Source organism: Tamandua tetradactyla, chromosome 5 (assembly GCF_023851605.1).
Source record: "Tamandua tetradactyla isolate mTamTet1 chromosome 5, mTamTet1.pri, whole genome shotgun sequence".
Taxonomy (NCBI): Eukaryota; Metazoa; Chordata; class Mammalia; order Pilosa; family Myrmecophagidae; genus Tamandua; species Tamandua tetradactyla.
In genome coordinates, this window is record NC_135331.1 from 95,842,932 (window position 1) to 95,856,294 (window position 13,363).

The following is a 13,363-nucleotide window of genomic DNA, read 5'->3' on the forward strand; positions in this document are numbered from 1 at the left end:
CAAAGCTAAATACCAATAAGAGAGCAATATAAAGGAGAGGTATGGGATTCTTTTTGTTGTTGTTTCTCCTTTTTATTTTTTAATTCTTTCTTTTTTCTTTTTAAATTATTTTTAAATTGTTTTTTCCTCTTCTTCCTTTGCAGAAGAAAAATAAATGCTATCATATAGATTGTGGGGATGAAGACATAACTATGTGATTATACCGGAAGCCACTGATTGATCACTTAGGATGGATTGTATGGTGTGTGAATAACACTGTTTAAAAAATAAACTGTGGACGGGCTACAGTGGCTCAGCAGGCAGAGTTCTCGCCTGTCATGCCAGAGACCCAGGTTTGATTCCTGGTGTCTGCCCATGCAAAAAAAATTAAAAATAAAGAAACAGAAAGATACAAGTGCTGGAAAAGATGTGGAGCGATAGTCTTTCACTGGTTGGTAGGGAATTAGAATGATGCAGTCCCTCTGGAAGGCAGTGTGGTGGCTCCACAGGAGCGTATGTGTAGGGTTACCATATGATCCTGTAAACCAATTATTTGGTATATACTTGGAAGAACTAAAGCAAGGACACAAATAGACATTTGCACACTGGTGCTTGTGGTGGCATTATTCATGATCTGCAATGGATGGAGGTGGTTTAAGGGTACATTGATGGATGAATGGAAGGGTGAACTGTGGTGTACACATACAATGGAATACTGAGTATCTGCAAGAAGAAATGATGTTGTGAGGTATTGTGCTGGTTTGAAATGATGTATGTACCCTAGAAAAGCCATGTTTTAATCCTAATCCCATTTTGTAAACACAGCCATTTCTTCTAATCCCTATTCAGTATTGTATGTTTGAAACTGTCATTTCCTAGAGATGTGATTTAATCAACAGTGGTTGTTAAACTGGATTAGGTAGAGGCATGTCTCCACCCATTTGCGTGGGTCTTGATTAGTTTCTGAAGTCCTATAAAGGAGGAAACATCTTGGAGAAAGCTGGAGATTCAGAGAGAGCAGAGAATGCTGCAGCACCATGAAGCAGAGAGTCCACCAGCCAGCAACCTTTGGAGATGAAGAAGGAAAATGCCTCCCAGGGAGCTTCATGAAACAGGAAACCAGGAGAGAAGCTAGCAGATGACACTGTGTTCACCATGTGTCCTTCCAGATGAAAGAGAAACTCTGACTGTGCTCACCATGTGCCCTTCCACTTGAGAGAGAAACCCTGAACTTCATCAGCCTTCTTGAACCAAGGTATCTTTCCCTGGATGCCTTAGACTGGACATTTCTACAGACTTGTTTTAACTGGGGCATTTTCTTGGCCTTAGAACTATAAACTAGCAACTCACTGAATTCCTTTTTTTAAAAGCCATTCTGTTTCTGGTATATTGCATTCCAGCAACTAGCAAACTAGAACAGGTATGCAGATAGGTGAATGAATCTGGAGGACAATATGTTGAGTGAATTAAGCAAGAAATGAAAGGACAACTATCATAAGGCTTCACTAATACAAACTAACTATAATGAGCAAATATTAAGCATTGAATTCAAAAGCATGGTTTATAGAATGTGGGCTGAGATTGGACAATCAATGATTAAGGAGTACAGAATGTTCAATAAGGCTCATAGTAAAGGTTCCTAGATTGTAAGGACTCTTACAGCAGTCACATCTATTCCTGTATTTTAACTGTTATTTCTAAATTCTGAGATGCTGAGCTCTTTGTGTACAACCTGGTAGTTCCTCGGAACTTTGGATATCTGTGTAACACCTGAGACTCAGAGCTAGAGTTCTGCAGCTATTAAAGTCAATATTACTCCATACAGCAACCGTTAAAGAATGTGAAAAATAAATCAGACTTCAATTAGAGATATGAGTGAAAAAGACTTGGTTAGGAATAAGGTAAATGAGAATACAGGGCAATGGATAATAGTGACTGTAGTTAAAACTTCAACTTCTGTGTGAGATGAAAGGAAGAGATAATAATTTCATACAAAATTTATATTATCTGTAGCACACTACCTAATTTAACTTGCATGGTCAGTTTATTTAAACAACCTAATTGCCTGGAACCTAGAATAGGAAATGAGATCTTCTTATTCTATACAGGTTAATGTAATGTCCCATTACATCCCAGAGGAATTTGGGCTGAAAACAAAAAAGTATTTGTAAAGTCCTCTTGAGAGACTGGGAAAGAATGTGGTATATTAAACTTCCCCACCTCGAGAATTCCTGACATTTTTGCAAGCATTAGGGACTCTCAATTTAATAAGTCAAGCCCTTGATCTTTGGGTCTACCCTTATGAAACATATTCCTGCAAAGAAGCTAAGCCTACTTATAATTATACCTAAGAGCAAGCTCCAGAGAATCTCATTTGTTGTTCAGATGTGGCCTCTCTCTCCGCCAACTCTGCAAATAAACTCAGTACCCTTTCCTCTATGCGAGCCATGACTCCCAGGATTCTAAGTCTCCCTGGCAACGTGGGACATAACTCCCAGGAATGAGCCTGTTCCTGGCATCAAAAGATTGAGAATGTTTCTTGACCAAAATAGGGAAAAAAATGAAACAAAACAAAGTTTCAGCGGCTGAGAGATTTCAAATAGAGTTAAGAAGTCATTCTGGAGGTTATTCTTATACATTATATAGATATTCCTCTTTAGTTTCTACAGTTTATTAGAATAGTTAGAAGAAAATATATGAAACTGTAAGGAATTCTTGATTCAACAGTATTCTTGATTTCGGATTGTTGAATCTGGATTATCATCTTGATAATGATTCTATAATTATAAATCTTTTAATGTGTGACCATATGATTGTGAAAACCTTGTGAGTGACACTCCCTTTATCCAGTGTATAGAAGGATGAATAACAAAATAAATACCAAAAAAATAAATACATAAATAATAGGTGGGGATAAGAGCTATGTGATGTTCTGGATATAAAAACAAACAAAAAAAAGCTTAACATTATTCCATTCCTGTGGGCGTGGACCCATTTTAAGTAGGATCTTTTGATGAGTAGGATTTTTTCTTTTTTTGCATGGGCAGGCTCCAGGAATTGAACCTGGTTCTTCTGCATGGCAGGTAAGAATTCTGCCACGAGCCACCACCACTGCACTGCTCTGTTGAGTAGGATTTTTTTTTTTTTTTTTTTTTTTTTAAAGGAAAGACAGAGAGAAGGAAGGAAGGATAGTAGGAAGAAAGGGAAACATCTTTAAACATTTTCTTGTTTTTTTTTTTATTGTATTCTGTTTCTCCGTTTTTGTTACATGGGCTGGGGCCGGGAATCGAACCGAGGTCCTCCGGCATAGCAGGCAAGCACTTTGCCCGCTGAGCCACCGCGGCCCGCCCCTTGAGTAGGATTTTAAGGTAAGATGAGACCCACTTCTTTCAGGGTGGGTCTTAATCCTCTTACTGGAGTCTTTACAAAAGTCTTTATATGAAATTCAGACAAAAAGAGAGAAGGCCACAGAAGCAGATGAAAGCAACAAAACCTGGAAAAGAAGGGAGAGACCAGTAGACACCATCGTGTGCCTTGCCACTGACAGAGGAGTTCAGGATTACTGGCAACCAATCTTCAGGAATTAAACATCATCTTGATGATGCCAAAATTTGGACATTTTCACAGCTTCTCTATTATGTCTATAAGGTAACTGGATTAGTTTGCTAAAGCTGCCAGAATGCATATACCAAAAATGAACAGCTTTTAAAAGGGGAATTTATTGCATTACAGGTTTACATTCTAAGTCCATAAATATGCCCTTACCAAGAAGGCATCCAGAGAAAAATACCTTGGCTCAAGGAAGAGCAATCTGGGAAGGCATGTGGTTGGCGTCTACTAGTCCTTGTTTCCAGCTCCACTGCTTCCAGCTTCTGATGATAATGGTTTTCTAAGTGTCAGTGGGCCTTCATTTAGCTCCTCTGGGACACAATTCTGGGTTCTGGCTTGCTTAGCATCTCATGGGAAGACGTGTGTGACATCTGCTGGGCTCTGCCCATGTCTAGGCATCTGCTCTCTCTGTTGGCACTCCAAGCATCACCAAACATCCATGTCTCTATCAGCTCTGAAGCAACTATTCTCCAAGCATCTACATGTGAGGGTTCTCCAAAATATTTCCCCTTTTAAAGGGCTCCAGTAAACTAATCAAGACGCACCTTGAATGAGTGGGGTCAAATTTCCACCTAACCAAAAGGCCACACCCACTATTGGGTAGACCACACCTCTACGGAGATAATCCAATCAAAACTGACTGGATCAGGATTAAGACATGGCTTTTCTGAGGTACATAATAGTTTCAAACCAGCACAGTAATAAATTCCCATAATTAAAGACAACACATTTTATGGTAACTGCTTTCAGCAGCTTAGCAAACTAAAACACTTTCCTATCTTAAAACTCACTACAAAGCCACAGTAATGAAAACAGTATGGCACAGACACAAGGATAGACATATAGACCAATGGAAATCTAATTGGGAGCTCAGAAATCAATCCTCACATTTATGGCCAACTGATTTTTGACAAGATGGCAAAGACCACTTAATTGGGAAAGAACAGTCCTGGACTCCTTCTCACTTCCACACTCATACTCTAGGTTCTTGAAGATCCATCATATCTATTATCTTCTCTCCATTATTACTTCTTTAAAATATTCAAGATCTCTTGCCTGGTAGACAGCACGAGTACTACCTGGGAACTCCTTCAAAATGGAAATTCTCAGGCTACTGAATCAGAAACTGGGAGTAGGCCCCAACAAACTGTTTTACTAAGCTCTCCAGGTGATTGTGATACACATCTAAAGGTTGAGAACCATAAATGTGGGTATGTAAAACTGTAAAAGGAAAATACCTCAACACTTGGAAACTTTAAAGAAATTAGTGGTCACTGACATGGAGAAAGATGTGTACAAATTGTGGAAAGCAGAACAGTTTAACCAAATTGATCCAAGCACAGGTAGCCCAGAAAAGGGGGAAAGCTCATCATTTTCCTTCTTGTCTTAGTTTTCTGACCAGCAGGACACATAATCTTTAGCCCAGGATCCTAGAACTCATACTGCTATTCTCTCCTTCCTGGGTTCCAACTGTCAAAGAGAATGTCTGTATCTTTTTAAACTTTTACTTCTATTCTCAAATGTAACACATATACAAAAAGTGGCCTCTCTCTCTAAGCCACCTTGGAAGGTAAACTCACTGCCCTTCCCCTCTATGGAGAACATGACTTCCAGGGATATAAAACCACCTGGTAATATGGGACCTAACTCTGGGGATGAGCCAGAACCTGGCATCATGGGATTGAGAAAGTCTTCTTAACCAAAAGGGGGACCAGAGAAATGAGACAAAATAAAGTGTCAGCGGCTGAGAGATTTCAAACAGTTGAGAGGTATTCCTGGAAGTTATTCTTATGCATTATATAGATATTCCTTTTTAGTTTATGGTATATTGGAGTGGCTGGAGGGGAGTACCTGAAACTGTTGAGGTGTGTTCCACTAGCCTTGACTCCTGAAGATGACTGTATAATGATACAACTTTTACAACACGACTGTGTGGTTGTGAAAACCCTGTGTCTTATGTTCCTTTTATTACTCGTTTTACAAACGAGTAAAAAAAATATGGATAAAAATAAATAAATAATAGGGGGGATAAGGGGTAAAATAAACTGGGTAGACTGAAATACCAGTGGTCAATGAGAGGGAGGGGTAAAGGGTCTGGGATGTAGGAGTTTTTTTTCTTTTTATTTCTTTTTCTGGAGTGAAGCAAATATTCTAAAAATGATCATGGTGATGAATACACAACTACATGCTGATACTGTGAGCCAATGATTGTACACCATGTACGTACGGACTGTATGCATGTGAAGATTTGCCAACAAAAATATTTTTGAAAGACACACCACTAGTATCCCAGAAGCCCAACAAGTGCTCCTTTCTAATCACAGCCCCCTCTCCTAAATGTAACCACTGTGCTGACTTTTATAGTTTAACTTCCTTGCATTTTCTTCTCTCTAAATTTTATCCACTAAGTATATGCAAAAATATTTAGAGTTTACTTTGACTGTTTGTAAATGTCATATGAATGGAATCATAAGTATGCACTCTTAGTGTTAGACTTCTTTAACTTAATCTATTTCTGAGATTTTTCTATACTATTGCATACAGCTTATATTCATTTTCATTGCTATATCATATTTCTTTTTATGAGTATGCAATTTATCCATCCTTTCTACTGTTTATGGCTCATATGGATTGTTTCAGAGTTTCTATTTTCTTTTGCTTTGTTTTTAAGCTATTATATTCTGGTGAATGTCTCTTATTGCACATATTTCTATAGGGTGCAATCCAGCAATCAAAGAGTAGAGTTGTTGGATCATATAAAATGCAAATAATATTTTCCAAAGTGGCTGAACCAATGAAATATTTCTATTTATTGCTAAACTTTAACAGAATGAGTGTCACTCATATTTATCAAGTCTGTTAATACACACCTTATAGTTTTAGTTTTCTGTACATTTCTTAAGTCCTACATGTGGAAACAGCCAATGAAGAAGTCCTTTTTGTAACATTTCCTCTAACATCAGCTGGAAACCTTTTAATGACACAGAAAAATCATTTTTTAAGGAGGTAATATATGAATGTAGTACAAAATTCAAAGTAAGCCTTCCTCTCATCCCTTTCACACTGACATCTAGTTTCTCCTGCTGGAAGAAGCCACTGTTACCATTGATTCATTAGTTTATTTGACAAGTATTTATTGAGTGCTTAAATGCCAGGCAATGTTTCATTATTCGGTGACACAGGGGTGAACAAAAATAGGCAAAGATCTACCCTCATGGAGCTTCCATTCTAACGGAAGAAATTAAAAGTAATAAAGACTCTTGTATATCTTTTCAGAAATACTCTATGCATACTGCATATTCTTTTATATATATTTTTGAAAGAAGTTGTGGGCTAATAGAACAATCATGATAAAATACAGGATTCCCATATACCACCCTACCACCAATGGTTTGGAACATTTGTTATAATTGTTCAGAACACATTTTTATAATTGTTTGATTAATTAAAGTTCATGGTTTAACGATACTCATTTGTGTTGTATAGTTCCATGAGCTGAAAAAAATTTTTTATTCTGTTATCATATATGCAATCTAACATTTCCTCTTTTTTTAAAACTTTTTTTATTGTATAATATAACAATATACAAAGCAACAAAATAAATAAGCAATAGTTTTCAAAGCACTCTTCAAAAAGTGGTTACAGGATAGATTCCAGAGTTTATTATGGGCTACTGTACAATCCTCTCACATTTTTCCTTCTAGCTGCTCCAGACTATAGGCGGCTAGAGAGCTTAAATACTTTTTTTTATCATCACAATCGACTTTTTTTCCTTCTTTTTTTTGTGAACAAAAACATCTATACAAAAAGGCTATAAATTTCAAAGCACAGCATCACAATTAGTTGTAGAACACATTTTAGACTTTGACATGGGTTACAATTTCACAATTTTAGGTTTTTACTTCTAGCTGCTCTAAAACACTGGAGACTAAAAGAGATATCAATTTAATGATTCAGCAGTCATATTCATTCGTTAAGTCCTATCTTTTATGTATAATTCCACCATCACCTTTGATCTTTCCATACCTCTCACTGGGGTTGTTTAGGCTATGGCAATTCTAAATTTTTTATATTGGAAGGGTCTGACACTGATATGGGGTAGGGAGATGGAATTATCTGATGTTCTGGAGAGGCTGGACTAGGTGTCAGGATTTATCTGGACCAGGGATCCATCTGGAGGTTGTAGGTTTCTGTAAAATTACTCTAGTGCCTGGAACCCTCGTGGAAGCTTATAAATTGTCCTAGGTATTCTTTAGGATTGGCTGGAATGGTCCTGGTTGGGGGTTGGCAGGTTATGATTGGTAGCAAGGTCTACCTAAAGCTTGTGTAAGAGCAATCTCCAGAGTAGTCTATGACTCTATTTGAACTCTTTCTGCCACTGATACTTTATTAATTATGCTTCTTTTCCCCCATTTGGTCAGGATGTAATTGTTGATCCCACAGTGCCAGGTCTGGATTCATCCCTGGGAGTTCTTTCCCACATCACCAAGGAGACTTTCACCCCTGAATGTCAAAAATATCCAGGGACGTAGGGGGGAGAACAATGATCTCACTTGCAGAGTTGGACTTAGAGAGACTGAGGCCACATCTGAGTAACAACAGAGGTCCTCAAGAAGTAAATCTTGAAAACCCCTAGAATGAGCTGAGACTCAGCATCAAGGGATTGAGAAAACCTCGACTAAAAGGGGGAAGAGTGAAATGAAGCAAAATAAAGCGTCAATAGCTAAGAGATTCCAAACAGAGTCGAGAGGTTATCCTGGGAGTTATTCTTACGCATTAAATAGATATCACCTTGTTAGTCAAGATGTAATGGAGAAGCTGGAGGGAACTGCCTGAAAATGTAGAACTGTGTTCCAGTAGCCATATTTCTTGAAGATGACTGTATAATGATAAAGCCTTCACAATGTGACTGTGTGACTGTGAACACCTTGCATCTGATGCTCTTTTTATCTACCTTATCAACAGATGAGTAAAACATATAGAATAAAAATAAATAGGGGGAACAAATGTTAAAATAAATTTAGATTGAAGTGCTAGTGATCAATGAAAGGGAGGGGACAGGGGTATGGTATGTATGAATTTTTTTGTTTTAATTTTATTTCTTTTTTCTGAATTGATGCAAATGTTCTAAGAAATGATCATGATGAATATGCAACATGTGATGATATTGTGAATCACTGATTATATGCAGAACAGAATGATCAAAAGTTAAGAACGTTTGCATTTGTTGCTATATATTTTTTTTTAATTAATAATAATAAAAAAGAAGTAATTCTTAGGCATGCCTATAGGTAGTCTAAGCTTCTATGCTACCTACATAAGCTTTCCAAGAGTAAGTCTCATGATCGAGGGCAGGGTTTATTGATTTGGGTGTCCATAAAGTTTGACACACTAGTATCAAGGGATTTCCTGATGGTAAGGTTTAGTAGTTCCATAGTCTTTCTATGGAGGGTCCATAACCCTCCATTAGTGAAGGGTTTGTCACTAATACGGGGTAGGGAGATGGATCTATCTGATGTTCTGGAGAGGCTGGGCTAGGTTTCAGGACTTATCTGGACCAGAGACCCATCTGGAGGTTGTAGGTTTCTGGCAAATTACTCTAGTGCCTGGAACCCTTGTGGAATTTTATAAATTGCCCCAGGTGTTCTTCAGGATTGGCTGGAACGGTCCTGGTTGGTAGCTGGAAGTTATGATAGGTAGCAAGGTCTACCTAAAGCTTGCATAAGCACAATCTCCAGAGTAGAAAAAAACATTTCTTCTTTTAATTATATTCAGATATATATTTCAGTGCTGCTAATTGCATTTACAGTGTTGTACTCACATCACCACCATCCATTACCAAAACATTTCTACCATTCCAAATAGGAACCCTGTACATTTTAAGCCTTATCTTCCCATTCCCTATCCCCACCTGTTCCACGTTGCAAGCTGATACAATGTGATATACCAGAAACAGAACAGTTTTTAAAAAGGAGTCTATCAAGTTGCAAATCTTCAGTTCTAAGGCCGTAAGAATGTCCAAATTAAAGCAAGTCTATAAAAATGTCCAAATGAAGGCACTAACAAGAGGTTACCTTCGCCTAAGAAAGGCTGATGAAGTTCAACCTCTAAACTAGAAAGGCACATGGTGAACATGGCACATGTCTGCTAGTTTTCTCTCCAGGCTTCTTGTTTCATGAAGCTTCCCCAGGGGCGTCTTCCTTCTTCATCTCCAAAGGTCTCTGACTACCTGGGCTCTGTGGTTCTCATGGCTCTGAAGCTTTTTTCCAAAAATGTTTCCTCTTTTTAAGGATTCCAGGAAACTAATTAAGACCCACCTGGAATAAGTAGAGTCACATAACCCTCTAATCAATGGTTAATACCCACAATCAGGCACATCACATCTCCACGGAAATAATCTTATCAAGTTTCCAACATACAGTACTGAATAGTGATGAAAAGAAATGGCTGCCTCCACAAGATGGATCAGGATTAAAACGTGGCTTTTCTAGGGCACATAATCCTTTCAAACTGGCACACCATCTTATCCCCTGGTAACCTGTATTCTAGATTCTGACTCTGCAAGTTTGCTTATAATAATTGTCCTAGTTTGCTAGCTGCTGGAATGCAACACACCAGAGATGGATTTGCTTTTAATAAAAGGGGATTTATTGTTAGTTCTTCAGGGGAAAGGCAGCTAACTTTCAACTGAGGGTCTTTCTTATGTGGGAAGGCACAGGGTGATCTCTGCTGGCCTTCTCTCCAGGCCTCTGGGTTCCAGCAACTTTTCCCAGGGTGATTTCTTTCCATATATCCAAAGCCCTGGGCTGAGCTGTGAGTGTTGAGATGAGGTATGCTGAGCTGCTTGGGCTGTGCTATGTTGAGCTCTCTCATTTAATCACCAGATAATTAAATCAAACATCATTCATTACAGCAGGCACGCCTCTAAGACTGCAGACGTAATGAGCAACAGATGATGTTCATGTACCATTGGCTCATGTCCACAGCAACAGAACTAGGTACCTTCACCTGGCCAAGTTGACAACTGAATCTAACTACCACAATAGTCATAGCCAGCTCTCAATAAATATTTGCTGAATTGTTAAATAATACACATTGCTATAAATCTTAGGTTAGCAATTCAACTTCATGTTTATGCACCAAAGTAATTTATACATAAGATGATATAAATACAGACCAAGGGTTCAATATACAGCAGCAGCACTTTAATTATTCTAAAATCTGTTTATCTTTTTGTCAATATGTTTAAGTACCCTTCTTCAGATACATTTCTTTCCCAAAAGCATTATTTGTATTTGTAACAGAGTCAGTAGTAACTATGAACCTCAAAGGTTGCTGTTAAGAGATTATCCAAGCAAATCTGTGTCACTGAGCTGTGGCTGGTTGACTGCTTTGGTACAACACTTCATTTAATTTCCAGTGGAATAGCCCATGGACATCCAGCAGATTTTAGAAACTAGGACGTGCACTACTGACTAAATATATAAGATACATGCACATTAGTGAGGTATTTATTCCAATTAGCAGTTGAAGTTAAAAGTACACAGCGTGATTCTGGTTCAACCATAATATCCTTGAATTTCATTTAAAAATAACACCTATTCTCATCCAAGACTTTACTCTGAGTAAAGCAATCCCCATCTCACCCTACAGGGAGGCTCCATCTTGTGATGGGTGAGATGCTGACAAGTCTGTCTTACTCCTTATCACTTTCCCTTCCCAACCAGCTAAACCTTATCTGCCCTATCATAGAACTTTTGCTCCAGGTACCTGACACATAATTCTCCTCAGTATAATCCCCAATGGCCAAATTCACACTATTTTCTCAATGTACGATTTCTCTTCTGTATTTCAAATTTTATACTTCTTTCAAAGATAAGTTCAAATCCTACCACTTCCAAAAAGTTCCCTAATTCAGTTCACACAATTCTTACTTTTTTTCTGAATTTCTACTGCACTTAAAGTATAGTCCTCATAATCTGACACTTGTTTACACACTACCTTATATGTTTTTTTAAATTCTTTTATATAAATATGCTTTTTTCCCCCAGCCAGACTGTTTGTTTGTTTGTTGATTGGGTGCATGGGCCAGAAATCAAATCCAGGTATTCTAATAGCTTGGCAGACAAGCATTCTACCACTGAACCACCTGTGCACCCAACTGTTTGGTTTTAAAGGAAAAAAGTGAGGTATTCTCTGTCATTTGTAATCTTACAATCCTCCCACATTTAGCATAATACTAGATAGAGGGAACACATTTATTAAGTACTGACTGTAATAAATGCTTTCTACACATGGACCCGCCATTTGTGCACAATGTGATACATAACAAATATCTATTGCATGCCTACTCTGTGCCAAACACTTTTTTAGGTACCGGGGACACAGCAGTGAAAACAAACAGACGTAATTCCTGTCCTCAAAGTGTGATAGTCCAGAAAGAAAGAGACATTGAATTTTGCTAACTCTAAGTATTACAGAGCTGAGTTTTTATGGTTCTATGATGTAAGAACTTAGGCAACATATTTTACAGATTCTTAGTTATGAAACGAAATCATGAATTTTAGAGCTGAATAAAATTTTGAAGTCATTTTCTTCAATTTTCTTGCATAAATAATGATTAAATTTCATTACACCCTATCTTTTTGTTGCCTTAATCAACAGAAAATGAGAAGACTGGTTTCTTTCCCATCTTTAATACTTTTCCTTCCCAAAGATGGTAGCTAAAATTACCACACATCTACCCACAGGGTAGTCCCATACACTGAGTAGAGATGATGGCTTACTGAACCTTTACGCCCAAGCTTCTCTGATTATTTTCCACCCCATAGGTTGGTCATAATTTGTATTTTCTGACTACTAAATAGCAAATCTATACTACTTTGAGGAAGAGAGAGAAAAGATCTTCCATACTTCGTTTGCCCTAAAAATGACAAACGAGAAATAAAACAATAGATTTCAATCTATGAGCAAGTAAGAAATGAGGATAGATATGGGTCCCTTGAACTCAAAATCCGTGATGACAATATGACAGATAAAGTTTTATGCGAGCATTAAGCACGTGCACATACATGTGAACTTGGAAACCAGGCAACAGGTTGGCCGCCTATACTGACAGATCGCCTTGCCCAGTCGTGGGCGTGTCTAAGACTGCACACAGTCAGTGATTCACAACTCTCCATAACAACCAGCTCCTGCTCGGGACCCAGACAGGGCAGGGATGATGAAGGTCCCAATAGTCCCCAACTTTCCGAACCCGAACCTTAGTGTCCCTGGTTCCGCCTCCTCTCGGTCCTGGACAATCTTATCTCAGGCAGGATGCGAGGTTTTGCTAAAAACTAGGGTTTCTCCTAATTCGAACTTCTGGTCGGGGGCCTAGCAAAGCCACCCTAAAGTTCCCAGACCTTACTTCCCTCCCCTCCACCCAAGGTGGCAGAATCTGCCCCTTGCTACCGCTTCCCAGAGCCTTCGGGTCAGAAACTGACCCTCGTCAGCCCCCGTCTTCGTTCCTTCCTCGCGCCCGGAAAAGCGGCAGAGGGGCGTGGAGCGGCGCGCGCGGGTGCGAAGTAGGCGCGCGTCCCCGGGCCCCGGGTCTGGGTAGCAGGTGCGGCCAGCGCCTGTCAACCCTGCGAGACCCCCAGCTACTCACCCCTACTATGTTCCTCTGAGACCTAGCCGCCGGCACAGATCTCTCTTCCGCCTGCTCCGTGCCCTCCTCGTAGCCACCGCCCCCCGGGCCGCTGTCGTCACCGTCACCGCCGCCGCCGCCGCCGCC

At 39.0% G+C, this 13,363-nt stretch overlaps 1 protein-coding gene across 3 annotated transcripts in view; it reads right to left on the reverse strand.

Moving 5' to 3' along the window:
- BTBD9 (BTB domain containing 9) overlaps positions 1 to 13,349 on the reverse strand; it is a 540,815-nt gene extending 527,466 nt beyond the window's left edge. For 2 of the 3 annotated variants that reach the window (XM_077161674.1, XM_077161670.1), the window contains exon 1: positions 13,238 to 13,349. The gene's annotated coding sequence lies outside the window, so the exon portion shown is untranslated. Of the gene's footprint in view, positions 1 to 6,458; positions 6,560 to 13,237 lie in introns of all 3 variants that reach the window. The other variant, XM_077161671.1, reaches the window with a different exon arrangement.
- Between the last annotated feature and the right edge of the window lie 14 nt (positions 13,350 to 13,363).